Genomic DNA, 16,757 nt, shown 5'->3' on the forward strand with positions numbered 1-16,757 from the left:
AGCTGGAACGCATCAGTTACTTCCGGCCAGCATGACGCACTTCCGGTTGTGTTCCAGACTGGAACGCAGCCGGAGGATCATTGTTCAGACGTCTTCATCCTTCTTATCCTTTTTCTTTAAGATATCTACACATCTATGATATTTTACTTACTATTAGTTTTAACATTTCAGCCTGTTACTTGAAGTTTGTGTCCACTCAGGAGCGTATGCGTTCCAGCGTGGAACGCATACAAACTTCCAGTTTTTGGCCACTTCCTTCTAGGCCAATAGCATTTAAACAGTGCCGTTCTATCAGTAATTAGCGATTACATGGGTGTGGATACACCATTAATAGCTCAACACATCTTTGCCTGTTCTCTATACATTTCCTCTACAGCAACTTAGTAAGTGTTCTGGCCTCATGGGGGCACCCGGTTCCAGCCTATTTATGTTCATGCATTAGAATCCTCTATATCCATTTTTCAGCTCACCATGGGCTCTGGCAAAGATGCAGTTTTAGTTGAAGTAGTTGTTGTTGTTAGTAGGGTTAAGTGAACCCGAACTGTAAAGTTCGGGTTCGTACCGAACTTTAGGATTTTTGGACCCCGGACCCGAACCCGAACATTTCAGTAAAAGTTTGGGTTCGGGTTCGGTGTTCGGCGCAGAGCAGCCAATCAACAAGTGGTTAACTTTCTGACCTTAGAAGCCATAACAGACATGCCTACTAATGGCATGGCTGTGATTGGCCAGAGCAGCATGTGACCCAGCCTCTATATAAGCTTGAGTCACATAGCGCTGCACGTCACTCTGCTGTTACAAGTGTAGGGAGAGAATTCTGCTGGACTTATGATTTCAGGGAGAGAATAGGAGAAGCTCTAACTCAGCGATCTACAGAGAAATAGATGTGTGGGTGCAGGGCACAATCGTTTTACCCTTTCCTAAGCCCATTGACCATTTTATGCAAGCTCAGTGCACCAGCACTGTATCTGAGGTTTTGGGACATTGCAAATCACCATTTTTTTGGGCAATCTACAACATCTGGATTAGTCAGTGTGCAATTTAAGGTAGAAATACACCCATCGTTTTCTGGGGTTTTAAAAACACACTTTTTTTTGCCAAAAAACAGTATTTTCCTGATCTGCAAGTGTTAAATTCAAGTTTAATATATATACAGCTTTCATATTCTGTTACCAAAATAACACTTTTTTGGCAATCTACAACATCTGGATTAGTCAGTGTGCAATTTAAGCTCGAAATACACCCATTATTTTCAGGCCTTGCAGCATCAACACGTGTGAAATTACAGGCTTATATACTGCTGTCAAATTCAGTTGTTAAACAAACACTTGTTTGGGCAAAAAAAGAATTAGTTGGCAACCTTTGATGCAGATGTCATTGTGAGATACACCCTTAATACATTTGGGTTAGATTCTGAGATTTTAAATACCTCCATTTGGTGCACCAATGTTTAATTCACTGGTTCAGGCCGTGTGAGATACACCCTCTACATACAGGGGTTTGATTCAGACATTTGAAATACAGCCATTTGAAATACAGCCATTTTGGCTAAAGAAATATTTAATTCAGGCCTACACTGGTTCAGGCCCTGTGAGATACACCCTCTACATACAGGGGTTTGATTCAGGCATTTAAAATACAGCCATTTGAAATACAGCCATTTTGGGCAAAGAAATCTTCAATTTAGGCCTACACTGGTTCAGCCGCTGTGAGATACACCCTCTACATACAGGGGTTTGATTCAGTCATTTGAAATACAGCCATTTGAAATACAGCCATTTTGGGCAAAGAAATCTTTAATTCAGGCCTACACTGTTTTAAGCCATGTGAGATACACCCTATACATACAGGGGTTTGATTCAGGCATTTGAAATACCGCCATTTGGTGCACCAATATTGAATTCAGGCCTACATTGGTTCAGGCCGTGTGAGATACACATACAGGGGTAATTTCAGGCATTTGAAATACAGCCATTTTGGGCAAATAAATCTTTAATTCAGGCCTACACTGGTTCAATCCGTGTGAGATACACCCTCTACATACAGGGGTTTGATTCAGGCTTTTGAAATACAGCCATTTGAAATACAGCCATTTAGTGCAAAGAAATCTTTAATTCAGGCCTACACTGATTCAAGCTATGTGAGATACACACTCTACATACAGGGGTTTGATTCAGGCATTTGAAATGCAGTCATTTGAAATACAGCCATTTTGGGCAAAGAAATATTTAATTCAGGCCTATACTGGTTCAGGCCCTGTGAGATACAACCTCTACATACCGGGGTTTGATTCAGGCTTTTGAAATACAGCCATTTGAAATACAGCCATTTTGTAAAAAATAAATCTTTAATTCAGGCCTACACTGATTCAAGCCGTGTGAGATACACCCTCTACATACAGGGGTTTGATTCAGGCATTGAAAAAATACAGCCATTTTGGGCAAAGAAATATTTAATTCAGGCCTTTTCTGGTTCAGGCCCTGTGAGATGCACCCTCTACATACCCGGGTTTGATTCAAGCTTTTAAAATACAGCCATTTGAAATACAGCCATTTTGTGTAAAGAAATCTTTAATTTAGGCCTACACTGATTCAAGCTGTGTGAGTTACACCCTCTACATACAGGGGTTTGATTCAGGCATTTGAAATACCGCCATTTGGTGCACCAATATTGAATTCAGGCCTACACTGGTTCAGGCCTATGAGATACACCCTCTACATACAGGGGTTCGATTCAGGCATTTGAAATACAACCATTTCGTAAACCAATATTGAATTCAGGCCTACACTGGTTTTGGCCATGTGAGATACACCCTCTACATTCAGGGGTTTGATTCAGGCATTTGAAATACAGCCATTTGAAATACAGCCATTTTGGGCAAAGAAATATTTAATTTAGGTCTATACTGGTTCAGGCCCTTTGAGATACACCCTCTACATAAAGGGGTTTTATTCAGGCATTTGAAATACAGCCATTTGAAATACAGCCATTTTGGGCAAATAAATATTTAATTCAGGCCTATACTGGCACAGGCCCTGTGAGATACACTCTCTATATACAGGGGTTTGATTCAGGCATTTGAAATACCGCCATTTGGTGTACCAATATTGAATTCAGGCTGACACTGGTTCAGGCTGTGTGAAATACACCCTCTACATACAGGGGTTTTATTCAGGTATTTAAAATACAGCCATTTTGTGCAAAGAAATCTTTTATTCAGGCTTACTCTGGTTCAGGCCATGTGAGATACACCCTTTACATACATGAGTTTGAATCAGGCATTTAAAATACAGTCACTTTGGGTAAGGAAAGCTTTAATTCAGGCCTACAGTGGGAAGGCCGTGTGAGATACACCCTTTACATACAGGGGTTTGATTCAGGCATTTGAAATACAGCCATTTTGGGCAAAAAACTCTTTAATTGAGGCATAGTCTGGTTCAGGCCATGTGAGATACATCCTTTACATACTGTCGTTTGATTCTACTATTAATTAATCACCCATTTAGGGGGCGTGGCCAACTGCCAAACAGGGAGGAAGTGTCTTCACAGAGCTCCTGAACTTAAATCTCTATCTAGAGACATCCAGTGGATCTACCAGCTAGATTCTCCTTAAGATCCATCCTGCTGGACAACAGACTTCAGACGGATTATTTTAAGCCCTCTCCTGAGAGAATAGGACCGAGAACGACCAGTTGCCGCTTGCGGCCTAGTCACAACGCCGGGACTCGGATCTATATTTACAGCACGACGGACTTAGCTATCAACATTGCAGCCTACCCGATAACAGGGCCCGTGAGCAGCGCACGGTGAACATCTGCCGGTAAGAGGGGTTTGGTAAATCGCTCTGATACAAGCGCAACACAATCCCCGGGCCCTGGGGTTAACATCCCGCCATATTGCAGCACCCGGCCGGCATTGTACCACTATAGCCGATCGGCGCGAATTTGAACAAGAGCCTTACCTGCAGTGAGGGGAAGGATCCGGGTACACATAGGAGAATCACTGTGACACAGCGGAGTTTGGAGCATAGCGTTTCCATTCATATACCCTGCGCACACCACCGCAAAGTATTAGGACTGTATATCGCACTACAACTGGTTAATCCCAGTCTACACAAGACCAGCGATCTTTCCTTTCTTTGCGCCCCCCCCCCCCCCCTGTTGCTGAATTACTGGAAGTTATAGGGAAAACAAGAAGATCTGCCTTAACTGATATTTAAAGGCGCAGTAACCTCTTTAATGGTAGAACATTACCAACAGTGATAACGCATTGACGTTTTAACAGATCAATAGGTCTTCACCTTAAACTGCAAACTGTACCTCCCACAGTCTATATAATATTGCTACCCATACATAAGCTACTATCACATCAACATCCTCGCCCAGAGACCTTTCTTTCAGCAACCTACAACAAAGGTTAGAGGATGTATTAACCGAATAGCCTTTCTGATACAGGCATAGGTGATTACTCTCACAAGTGGTTTCATTAAACAGCACATATGGTAAAGGTGGGAAGATTCAGAGGCACCAGCCAAGATTCGCGCATCCCATCAAAACCTCCACACCTTTCCCAAGCAGGTCTAGACAAATATATGATGAATAAATCACTGACCGCCTCTGGGGCACAAATCTCTACTCCTAAAGGAGCCACACAAAAACTCATAATACGACCTACAGAAGGAGATAGTGAAGATGAAGAAGTCTCAGTTCCTGGCACTGAATTACCTTTATCCAGATCCTTCATATCTAAAGCGCTATCTGATGCCTTAAACCCAGTACTTGAAGAATTATCCGAAATAAAAAGAGAAATGAGGCAGATTGGCAATAGAGTTGAAACACTTGAGACCACACAGACCGCTATCACTAACTACACTAAACAAGCCTCAGAAACCTTTTTTAAGTATCAACAACATATCAACCATCTCCATGATTACATTGAAGATCAAGACAACAGAGGGAGGAGGAATAACATCCGCTTTAGGGGGATTCCTGAATCAGTGGCAAATGAAGCAATCCCCAAGGCAGTGGAAGAAATATGCAAATCCCTGTTAGCAGAAGACCCTCCCAACCCTGTGGTCATAGAAAGAGCTCATAGGGCCTTGCGCCCCAAACCAAAACCGGGAGATCCTCCCAGAGACATTATTTGCAAATTACTGAACTTTGCCCAAAAAGAGGCTATCATGAAAAAAGCTAGGGAGATGGAAAGCATTGAGTATGAAGAAGCCTCAATTCAATTATTCCAAGATATTGCACCAGTAACACTGAACAAGAGACGTATGTTAAAGCCGCTAACAGACTATCTATGCAATAAAAGGATCGCTTTCAGATGGCTATTTCCTTTTGGGATCTTAATTACATGGAGAGAGAGGAGATATACCATAAGAACACCCAAAGATCTACCAGATGTCTTAGCTGCATTAGAAATCACAGACATTGATATTCCTGACTGGTCGATCACGACGGACACCCTTATACCATCTGAAGTTCCACCTCCTTCTTCATGGGAAACCGTTCTCTCCAGTAAAGCCCTGAAGAATAAACGAAGACAAGGGAAGATGACCCCCAGACGTCTTATGGCAGATGAAGATTGAAGATATGATAGTTAGTTATTCTGTATTGTTCACCTACATGGAGATGCTGACTGGGCTCTACTAATCCTTTCTAAGGTTCATTTACGGGGAAAGTATCTCCGTATCTTTTTCTTTCCTCTCTTGACCCCACTGTGCGGCACATGAATGCATCTACACTCTTCCCTCCTCACTTAGAGTGGCAACGCGTGCTGCAGATTGGGATCAGGTCCTGGAGCCGCTCAGCAAATATTCTCCATTACATATGTTACCTTAATTGCACATATTACCTTAATAACTCTGTATAAGTTGTTGATACCAGATTTATTAATAGTTAGATTACTACGTATCACCACCTATGCCGTACATGATACGTTTCAGTTGAGAATCTGTTCTTTTTTCTAAACATGTCATACTACCACTTCTTAGGTCTTTTTAAGACCTATTTTCTTTGCGTTCTAACTGATTTTCCTTTCCGGAATATAATTTCGGGAAAATTTTCTAAGTGTTTGTTTATGTTTATGTTTAACCTTTATTTTACCTACAATTTTTATGTCCTTAGACAGGCTGTATTCTTCCCCTTATACCTACCCTCCTCCCCGCATGTACCCATAGTACTGATGAAAGTCCTTGGAAGATTCGAACGTCCAGCAAAAGATGATTGGAGTACCGTATCAGTGAGTAAACTATATGCACAAAACAACACATTCACTTCTCTCCATGGCGGAACTTAGAGTGGCTACCTACAATGTTAGAGGCTTTAAATCTCCTGTGAAGAGAAGTCAAATCATTAATCATCTACATAGGGAAAAGGCCAATATAATATTTCTACAAGAGACACACTATAAGCACAACAAAATACCTGAACTATCCAAAACTAAATACAATCTTTGGTTTCACAACACGTCATCAACCTCCAACAAATCTGGTACTAGCATAGGAATACACAGAAATACAGATTTCTTACACAAATCTACCAAGTCATACGAAGAAGGGAGGTATTTGATGATCAAAGGAGAGATTAACTCCCAATTATTCACTCTGGTCAACATATACACCCCTAACACTGCCCAAAGAAAATGGTTAGACAATTTTTGGCCCGAACTTGAGGCTTTCCGTGAAGGCCTGACTGTAATAGCCGGAGATTTTAATCTGACGATTAATCCTCACATTGACTCTTCAACGGGTAAATCAGCTCTTTCAAACAGATCCCTGAGACTCATTAAAAGATCCTTACACAAAAACTCCTTGGTTGATGTCTGGAGAACTCTTAACCCAAAAGAAAGAGATTTCACTCATTTCTCGGCTCCACACAAATCCTATCAAAGGATTGATTACATTTTTATACCACCTAACATACTCCAGTTCTGTACAGAAACCAAAATAGGCTCTATTATACATTCAGATCACGCACCAGTTTTCCTCACCTTTAAGATACCAAACTCTTCACCTAAATATTTCAACTGGCGTCTAAATGAAACCTTACTTAGCTCTACTGCTGTACATGATGCTATAAACAACAGATTAAAGGATTACTTCACAGACAATATTGTCGGTGAGACGTCCACACAATTTGTATGGGAAGCTCACAAAGCTGTAATTAGGGGGGAGTTCATTTCTCTAGCTTCAAACCTAAACAAAACCAGACAGAAAAAGACAAGGGAACTACTCTCTAAAATATCTGATCTAGAGTGTCACCATAAACGCCTTAAGGAGAATGATACCCTCGATAAACTTAACAAAGTCAGAGAAGAGCTGAAAATCCATCTGAATGCTCAATCGGCAAAATTATATTTAGCCTTAAAACAGAAATTCTTTGCACATGGTAACAGATCTTCTAAATTTATGATTGCTATGTTACGCCAACGGAAACGTAAATCCAGGATTGCCAGTATTAGAACATGCGACAAAACGTTACATAAAGATGACTCTGCAATTGCACAGGCCTTCCATGACTTTTACTCTGAATTATACAATATTAATACAACAGACACTGAAAGAACTAAACAAGACAAAAATAAACTTACCTCAGACTTTCTGGGTAGACTTAACCTTCCCAAAATCAGTGAAGACCAGAGAGTAAGATTGTCTGCCCCCATTTCTGAAAGAGAGATCATGGAGGTTCTAAAATCAATTGCTAAAGGCAAATCCCCAGGACCTGACGGCCTTCCAGCCTTATATTATATAACGTTCAAGGATATACTGGTCCCTTGTATGGCACAGTTATACAATGCGGCTCTAACGGGTTCACCCTTCACTCCACAAACCTTAAGCGCACATATCACCCTAATACCTAAGCCCCAAAAAGATCATACCCTCTGTTCAAGCTACAGACCCATCTCCCTATTAAATTTAGATCTGAAAATATACGCTAGAATCTTGGCAGGTAGAATAAAGCCTATTCTTCAAGATCTGATTAATCCGGACCAGACTGGCTTTGTGATGGGCAGAGAGGGCAAAGACGGCATGTACAAGATCATCAATACTATCTCCCTAGCAAAAAATAATAAAACCCCTATTGTGCTGCTCGGGACAGATGCCGAAAAGGCCTTTGATAGGGTGGCCTGGCCCTTTATCAACAGCACTCTGGAGAAATTTGGATTCCCTATTACGTTTATCAAAGCCATTTTCACTATGTATGCATCCCCTCGTGCGTACATAAAAGTAAATGACACTCTATCCCGGGCGGTACATATTAGTAACGGAACCAGACAGGGATGCCCTTTATCTCCCTTATTATTTATTTTGTCAATAGAACCTCTGTTACAAGCTATAAGACAGAATCCTGACATAAAAGGCTTAAGATGTGGTGCCCTGGAAATAAAACAAGCGGCATATGCCGATGATCTACTGCTGGTTATTTCAAACCCGAAACAAGCTTTCCCTCTTATACTTGAGACACTAGATAGATTTGGGGAAATATCCAACTTCAAAATTAATATCGCCAAGTCGCAAGCAATGGGCATTCTATACTCCCACAATTCCCTTAAACGTCTAGAAAAAGACTCACCTTTCCAGTGGACTCGAAACTCCCTGAAATTCTTAGGGGTTAATATCTCTCCTGACCTTAATAATTTATTTACCTTAAACTATACTCCACTTATAAAATCCATCCCTAACATTTTGAACTCTTGGAAACCTACCTTTATATCCTGGCTAGGACGGAAAAATATGTTTAATACCCTAATTCTGCCTAAACTCACATATTTAATACAAATACTCCCAATTAAAATCCCAAAACACTTCTTGACTTCCTTCAGGAAAATCTGCTCGAACTACATTTGGGGTAATATAAGACCAAGGATCTCACATGATATTCTAAAACTACCCATAACCAGGGGAGGGATAGGCGCCCCTTCATTGGATAAATATATCACCGCTGTTCATTTGGGCAGAATCATTGATTAGATGAGACATCCTGAGCATAAAACCTGGATCCCATTAGAGAACGAACTAACCAAATTCCCCTTAAAAGGTTTAGTGCTCTCGGATCCACAGAAGACCCCTGTTGTGTGTAAAGACAATATACTAGTTCAGGCCACACTATCTGTCTGGAAAATTAAGTACATAAGGGACATTTGCTCTAAATTTCCTTCTCACTTAAGTAATCTTAGTGACCTCCTTATTGCAACTGGTGATGGATTTGCAGCGTTGCCAGCTCCAATACGTAATAGCAATATGGCTCCAGCTGATCTCCTAGACTCGGACGGAGCGGTACTGAACTTACAAGCTATGAGAGAGCACTTTGATACTCCTAAACTGAGCTACCTCCAACATAATATCATTCTAAACGCACTGAAAATATTTCTATCTCAAGATCACACAACCAGAGAACCCTCCTGGTTTGAGAAACTGGTTTCTCAAACTCAGACTCCAAAAAAACTCACACACACGATAACCTCTCTATTTCTTAAGGGAATGGGAAAGAGACCTGAATACCTCATTCACAAAGGAGGAGATTAAAGAAATTTTACTTTCATCCAAGCTTTCCTCAAGATGTGCTAACATTCAGGAAAACACGTACAAGGTGATATCCAGATGGTATCTCACACCCGTCAGACTGAGCCAGATGTATAGCACTACCTCGGACATGTGCTGGAGATGTCAATCAGAGAGAGGCACCTTTTTGCACATATGGTGGTCCTGTCCACATGTTCAGACTTTCTGGAATGGGGTGTTTAGTCACATTAATTGCATTTTAGACAGAAAAGACTCAAGGAGGATCGTCAGTTGCCCTAGGACCGCCTTGTTGAACATTATGCCATGCTCATTATCCCTTTTAGAGAAGGGTCTTCTAAGGCCACTTATTGCAGCAGCCAGAATTATCATAGCTACCAATTGGAAATCACATGGCCCTATACCCGAGTCACTCTGGTTTCTCAAAGTTGCCTCAATTTCCAGACTTGAAGAACTGTCACACTGGGAATTGAGATCACATCATAAATACAAAAAAATCTGGTCTCCTTGGCACAACTGGAGATCCTCTTTACCTTTACCTGTACCTTAACCCCCATTTACAGCCCAGACCTGACAGACCACATACTCTGACTCTAGTTAAAAGGATATTTCCCATGGACTGTAGGAGGTAGTTGACTACTTCCCTTCCATCAGACACATGTGTATCTTGCTCTTGCTATATTAAGGGTACCCCCCCCCCCTCCCCCTTCTCTTCCCTACCTTTTACCTGTTAAGTTCCTTTTTGTTCTTATCATTGTATCTTGCTGTTGGTGTCATTGCCTCATATCGGTCAATACATATATTACATATATTGTCTCCTGATATAAGTCAATAGACTAATTACCTTTGTTTAACTACACATTGCGGGCGTAAAAGTCCCATATATCTATTCTAGATGACTAGGGTTCATTGATTGATATGATTCTTGATATGATTCATGTATGCACAGTACCTCTGTTACTATTCATAATGCATCTGTAATGATTCAATGTATTAAGGAGGAAGACCATTGATAGCTCGATTTACAGACTGTTTGTAATCCCCTATATGTTTATCTTTGAAAATAATAAAAAGATATTAAAAAGAAAGAATTAATCACCCATTTAGGGCAAGATCCTAAATTCGAAAAATATGAAGAGAGCGTCAAATAAGGGACGTGGCCCAGGTCGTGGTGCTGCTGGTGGAGCTTCTGTTGCAGGGAGAAGACGTGGTCGATCTGTGCCAGCTACACGCACAAGTGAAACCCTTTCCTCAGGTGCGAGTAGGCGACAAAAACTGCAGCGGTATTTGGTCGGGCCTAATGCTGCTTTACGAATGGTGAGGCCTGAACAAGTACAGGCGATAGTAGATTGGTTTGCTGACAGTGGATCCAGTTCCTTCATATTGTCTCCCACCCAGTCTCCTGCTGAAAGAACACAGTTGGCACCTGCAGCCGATGTCCATGAGTCTTTCACCTCGCCCCATTGCAAATCAGCCAAGCAGTCTGAGCCCCAAGTCATGCAGCAGTTTCTTCTGCTTTTTGATGACTCTGTTAGCATGGTTTCCAAGGGCCATCCACCTAGCCCTGCCCCAGAAGTGGAAGAGATTGAGTGCACCGATGCCCAACCACTTGTCTTTCAAGATGAGTACATTGGAGGACCATCGCAGCACGTCTTGGATGATGACGAAACACAGGTGCCAACTGCAGGGGCTTTCAAAAGTGTGCAGACCAACAAGGAGAGCAGGGGTGAAGACTGGATGAAAGGAATCACGGTCATGCGAGTGACCTGTGTAGTTCGGAAGAAGAGGCGGTGGTCGCACAGATCCACAAGTACAGCAGAAGAGGGAGCAGGGTGCAAAAGCGGAGCGGCCATCCCCTAGAAAGTATGCCTGCTACAGCCCACCGTAGCCAACTGCTGGGGCTTTCGAAAGTGTGCAGACCAGCAAGGAAGGCAGGGGTGAAAACTAGGTGGAAGATGATGTGGAGGACGATGAGGTCCTCGTCCCCATATGGAATCAAGGTCATGCGAGTGACCTATGTAGTTCGGAGGAAGAGGCGGTGGTCGCACAGAGCCACCAGCATAGCAGAAGAGGGAGCAGGGTGCAAAAGCAGAACAGTCGTCCTCTAGACAGTACGCCTGCTACTGCCCACTGCAGCAAGTGACCGAGCATAACAAAGCCATCTCCAAAGAGTTCCATGGCGTGGCAGTTCTTCAGACAATGTGCTGACGACAAGACACGAGTTGTTTGCACACTGTGCAATCAGAGCCCGAAGCGAAGAATAAACGTTCTCAACCTGAGCATAACCTGAATGACCAGGCATTTAAGTGCAAAGCACTAGCTGCAGTGGAGTAGACACCTCAAAAACCAAGAAATGTCTCTGGCTCCTCCTGCTTCCTCTTCTGCTGCAGTCTCGGCCTCTTCATCCACATATTGAGTGACAGTGCCACCTGCCACCCCGCAAACAGAGGATCTGCCAGCAACACCAACACCTGGGTCACCAAGCATCTCCACAATGTCCCAAGGAAGCATTCAGCTCTCCATCTCCCAAACGTTTGAGAGGAAGAGGAAGTACCCCCCTACCCACCCGCGATCCCTAGCCCTGAATGCCAGCATTTCTAAATTACTGGCCTTTGAAATGCTGTCATTCCGTCTAGTGGAGACGGATAGTTTTAAAGGCCTTATGGCGGTGGCTGTCCCACAGTACGTCGTGCCCAGCCGCCATTACAGTTTGCCTGCTGTTGCTTCCTCCTCCTAATCTGCTTCCTCATCCTCTACCAGCTCCTCATCTTGTCAGCGTAACACCTTCACCAACAATTTCAGCACAGCCAGGGGTAAACGACCTCAGGCAGTTTTAAAACTTATCTGTTTGGGGGACAAACCCCACACCGCGCAGGAGCTGTGGACGGGCCTTGAACAAAAGACCAATGAGTAGTTTGTGCCAGTCAGCCTCAAGCCCGGCCTGGTGGTGTGCGATAATGGGCAAAATCTCGTTGCAGCTCTGGGACTAGCCGGTTTGATGCACATCCCTTGCCTGGCGCATGTGCTGAATTTAGTGGTGTAGAGATTCCTTAAAAATTACCCCGATATGTCAGAGCTGCTGCATAAAGTGCGGGCCGTCTGTGCGCTCTTTTGGCGTTCTCACTCTGCTGCTGCTCGTCTGTCAGTGCTGCAGCGTAACTTTGGCCTTCCCGCTCACCGCCTTATTTGCGACATGCCCACAAGGTGGAACTACACCTTACACATGCTGGCCAGACTGTGCGAGCAGCAGCAGACGATAGTGGAGTTTCAGCTGCAGCACGAACGGGTCAGTCGCTCGGCGGAACAGCACCACTGTTCCTTGTTGCGCTGTTTCGAGTACTCCACCAACATGGCCAGTGCCGATAAAGCCGTTCTCAGCGTTACTATCCCACTTCTATGCTTCCTTGAAAAAACGCTCCTGGTGATGATGGAAGAGAATGTGGCACAGGAGGAGGAGGAGGAGGAGGAAGAGGGATCATTTCGTAGGGTTTCCGGCTAGTCATTCCCAAGTGGCTCCGAGGGTGGGTTCCTGCACCCACAAACCCAAAGGTAGAGGATGAAGATGAGGAGATGGAGGAGGGGGAACCATGTTCACAGCAGGGTGGCACCCAGACAAGCTCATGGCCATTTCTGGTGCGTGGCTTGGGGGATACAGAGGACACAGACGATACACCTCCCACAGAGGACAGATTTTCGTTGCCTCTGGGCAGCCTTGCACACATGAGCGATTACATGCTGCAGTGTCTCAGCAACGACCACCGAGTTGCCCACATTCTAAGTTGTGCTGATTACTGGGTGGCCACGCTGCTGGATCCCCGTTACAAGGAAAAACGTACTGTCCTTAATTCTGTTACTGGAGCGTGATCGTAAGATGTGCGAGTACAAGCACACGCTGGTAGACGCGCTGCTGGTGGCATTCCGACCTGACAGCGGGGGCACAGTGGAAGCACAAGGCGAAGGCAGAGGAAGAGGTCACAAACGCAGCTGGGGCAGCGCCAGCACCTCAGAATGCAGGGTTAGCATGGCCGAAATGTGGAAAAGCTTTGTCAGCACGCCACAACAGCCAGCACCACCAGCTGATATGGAACGTCTTAGCAGGAGGCAGAATTTCACCAACATGGTGGAGCAGTATGTGTGCACACACCTACACGTACTGAATGATGGGTCTGCCCCCCTCAACTTCTTGGTCTCCAAATTGGGCACATGGCCTGAGCATGCCCTTTACGCCTTGGAGGTGCTGGCCTGCCCTGCAGCCAGTGTATTATCTGAACGTGGGTTTAGCATGGCAGGAGGCGTCATTACAGACAAGCGCAGCCGCCTGTCCACAGACAATGTAGACAAGCTCACGTTCATTAAAATGAACCAGGCATGGATCCCTCAGGACTTGTCCGTACCTTGTGCAGAATAGACATGTATACCGGCACTAACCAGCCATTGTTATACTGCAGTGCAATTGCTTATGTTTGTATTTTGGATATTTCACACTCTTTTAGAGTGTACCCTAATTTAAAAAATATATAATTAAAACCAAAAACCTGTGTTGGCTACCTCGTCCTCCTCCACCGCCGTTTCCACCTAAACCGCTATATCCACTGCCTCCTCAAACTCCTACTCCATATGGAACTCCACCTTATAAATTAATTTTTTTTTATTTTTTGTACCTATTTTTTTTTTAATATCATTTCACTACTACCTAGTAGGCCGTTTAAAAAAAAAAAATTGTCATTAACATTTTCGGGTGAAATTCACCAATTTGTGGGTGTATACTACCACTGCTATACCTAGTAGACTGGTAAAAAAATATATAAAAATTGTCACTTACATTTTCTGGTGAAATAAACAAATTTTTGGGTGTATAGTACCACTGCTATACCTAGTAGACAGGTTAAACAAAAAATAATAATTGTCATTTACCTTTACAGGTGAAATTTACCAATTTTGGTGTGTATAGTACCACTGCTATACCTAGTAGACCGGTAAAAAAATATAAAAAAATTGTCAGTTACATTTTCTGGCGAAATTAACAAATTCTTGGGTGTATAGTACCACTGCTATACCTAGTAGACAGTTTAAACAAAAAAATATAATTGTCATTTACATTTTTGGGTGAAATTCACCAATTTTTGGATGTATAGTACCACTGCTATACCTAGTGGACCGGTTAAAAAAAATAATTGTCAGTTACATTTTATGCCAAAATTTTCAAATTTTTGGGTGTGTAGTACCACTGCTATACCCAGTAGACAGTTTAAAAAAAAAATAGTTAGTTATATATTCTGGTGAAATTCACAAATTTTTGGGTGTGATGTACCACTCCTATACCTAGTAGACCAAAAAAAATAAAAAAAAATTGCCAGTTACATTTTTGGGTGAAATTCACCAATTTTTGGGTGTAATATACCCCTCCTCTACCTAGTTGACAGCTTAATAAATTTCCATAATTTTTCTGTTACATTCTTGGGTTGACATTATACAATTTTAGACGTGAATAAACACCTGCTATGCATAGGTGACAGGGAATGAAATTTAATATATTATTCAGTAATTAATGCGCACCACATGCTTTCATTCAATGCTTAAAATTTGAAAAGTTGTCACACTTTTAAGCTTTAATAATTTCTCCCATATTTCAACTCTAAAATTTTAAATTTGAAAAAATGAATCTAGCTTGGATGTGGTCTCTCTTTCTCACGCTCCCTCTCTGGCCTGGATCCCCGATTCCCCGCCATCCCGTGATCAGCATGGTAGGCGCATAAAAGAACATCAAAAGTTGATAGAGCAGATATCAAATTGGATCGTGAACATCACGGGGACGTGCCACATGGTGGGGCAGTAAGTGTGCACACGCCTACACAAACTGACTGACAGGGGTCAGCCCCTGCAACTTCTGGGTCTCCAAATTGGGCACATGGCCTGAGCTTGCCCTTTACCCCTTGGAGGAGCTGGCCTGCCCTGCAGCCAGTGTATTGTCTGAACGTGTGTTTAGCATGACTGGAGGGGGTTATCACAGGTTATATTTCCCAATGTTTTGGGGTGTACCCTAATTTTAAAAATTAAATTTAAAACCAAAAAGCAGTGTAGTCTACCTCCTCCTCCTCCACCGCCGCTTCCACCTACACCGCTACATCCACCGCCTCCTCAACCTCCTACTCCATATGGACCTCGTCCTAGATCAATATTATTATTTTTTATTTTTACCTATTTTATGTTATTTAAAGTTATTTCCCTATCCACATTTGTTTGCAGAGCACTTGCCATGCTCTTAACCACATTTTGATGCCATTTGCAGCCCTCTAGCCCTTTCCATGACATTTTTACAGCTATTTTAGTGCTCAAAAATTCGGGTCCCCATTGACTTAAATGGGGTTTGGGTTCGAGGTCAAGTTCGGGTCCCGAACTCGAACTTTTTTGTGAAGTTCGGCCGAACCCGTCGAACCCGAACATCCAGGTGTCCGCTCAACTCTAGTTGTTAGTATTTCAGGGATCGCAGAGTTAATACTATAAATCAGTTAGTTATCAATACATGCTTATTATTTATCCTGAATGTTTGTCTACCAGATATGGATTCTTATACTTAGCGGTCCAACTTATGCGACAAACTAATATGTGCTGGACTCCTGTTAACAGATTATGTCTATTGTAAATGGATTTGATATCCAACAGCGGTTATACCTCTGAAACATTATATTTAACAATGCCTTATACTATACCTGTAAGGTTTCCTGATAGAATTACTACTTCTGGTATCATGTATATACATTTTTGATGTTGTCAATTATACTTATGGATTATCTTTGTTCTATTGTCACACAGTGTTTGATAAAGGTCTTACGACCAAAACGCCATACATTTCCTCTACAGCAACTTGTGTTTGATAAAGGTCTTACGACCGAAACGTCACATTTTCTGGTGAAGTTGCCCTGCATAATAAAAAGTCTAAACAGAAGTTTTCATCAGAGTGCTGTTGTTTTTCCGTTATTATAGGAACAAGATGCCCCCACAATCATGTGCCAGTAACAAGAGCCTCCCCCATCATGGGCCAGTAACAAGAGCCCCCCATCATGTGCCAGTAATAAGAGCCCCCCATCATGTGCCAGTAACAAGAGGCCCCCCAATCATGTGCCAGTAACAAGAGGCCCTTCATCATGTGCCAGTAACAAGAGTCCCCCCATCATATGCCAGTTACAAGAGGCCCCCCATCATGTGCCAGTTTCAAGAGGGCCCCGCATCATGTGCC

At 42.9% G+C, this 16,757-nt stretch overlaps 1 long non-coding RNA gene across 1 annotated transcript; it reads left to right on the plus strand.

The window, feature by feature from the left end:
• Positions 1 to 428: 428 nt before the first annotated feature.
• Positions 429 to 16,503, plus strand: LOC120990286. The gene is made up of 3 exons (XR_005776396.1): positions 429 to 520; positions 15,994 to 16,345; positions 16,401 to 16,503. It is a non-coding gene; the product is annotated as an uncharacterized LOC120990286 (long non-coding RNA).
• Positions 16,504 to 16,757: the final 254 nt, after the last annotated feature.

Source organism: Bufo bufo, chromosome 2, assembly GCF_905171765.1.
Source record: "Bufo bufo chromosome 2, aBufBuf1.1, whole genome shotgun sequence".
NCBI classification, from domain to species: Eukaryota; Metazoa; Chordata; class Amphibia; order Anura; family Bufonidae; genus Bufo; species Bufo bufo.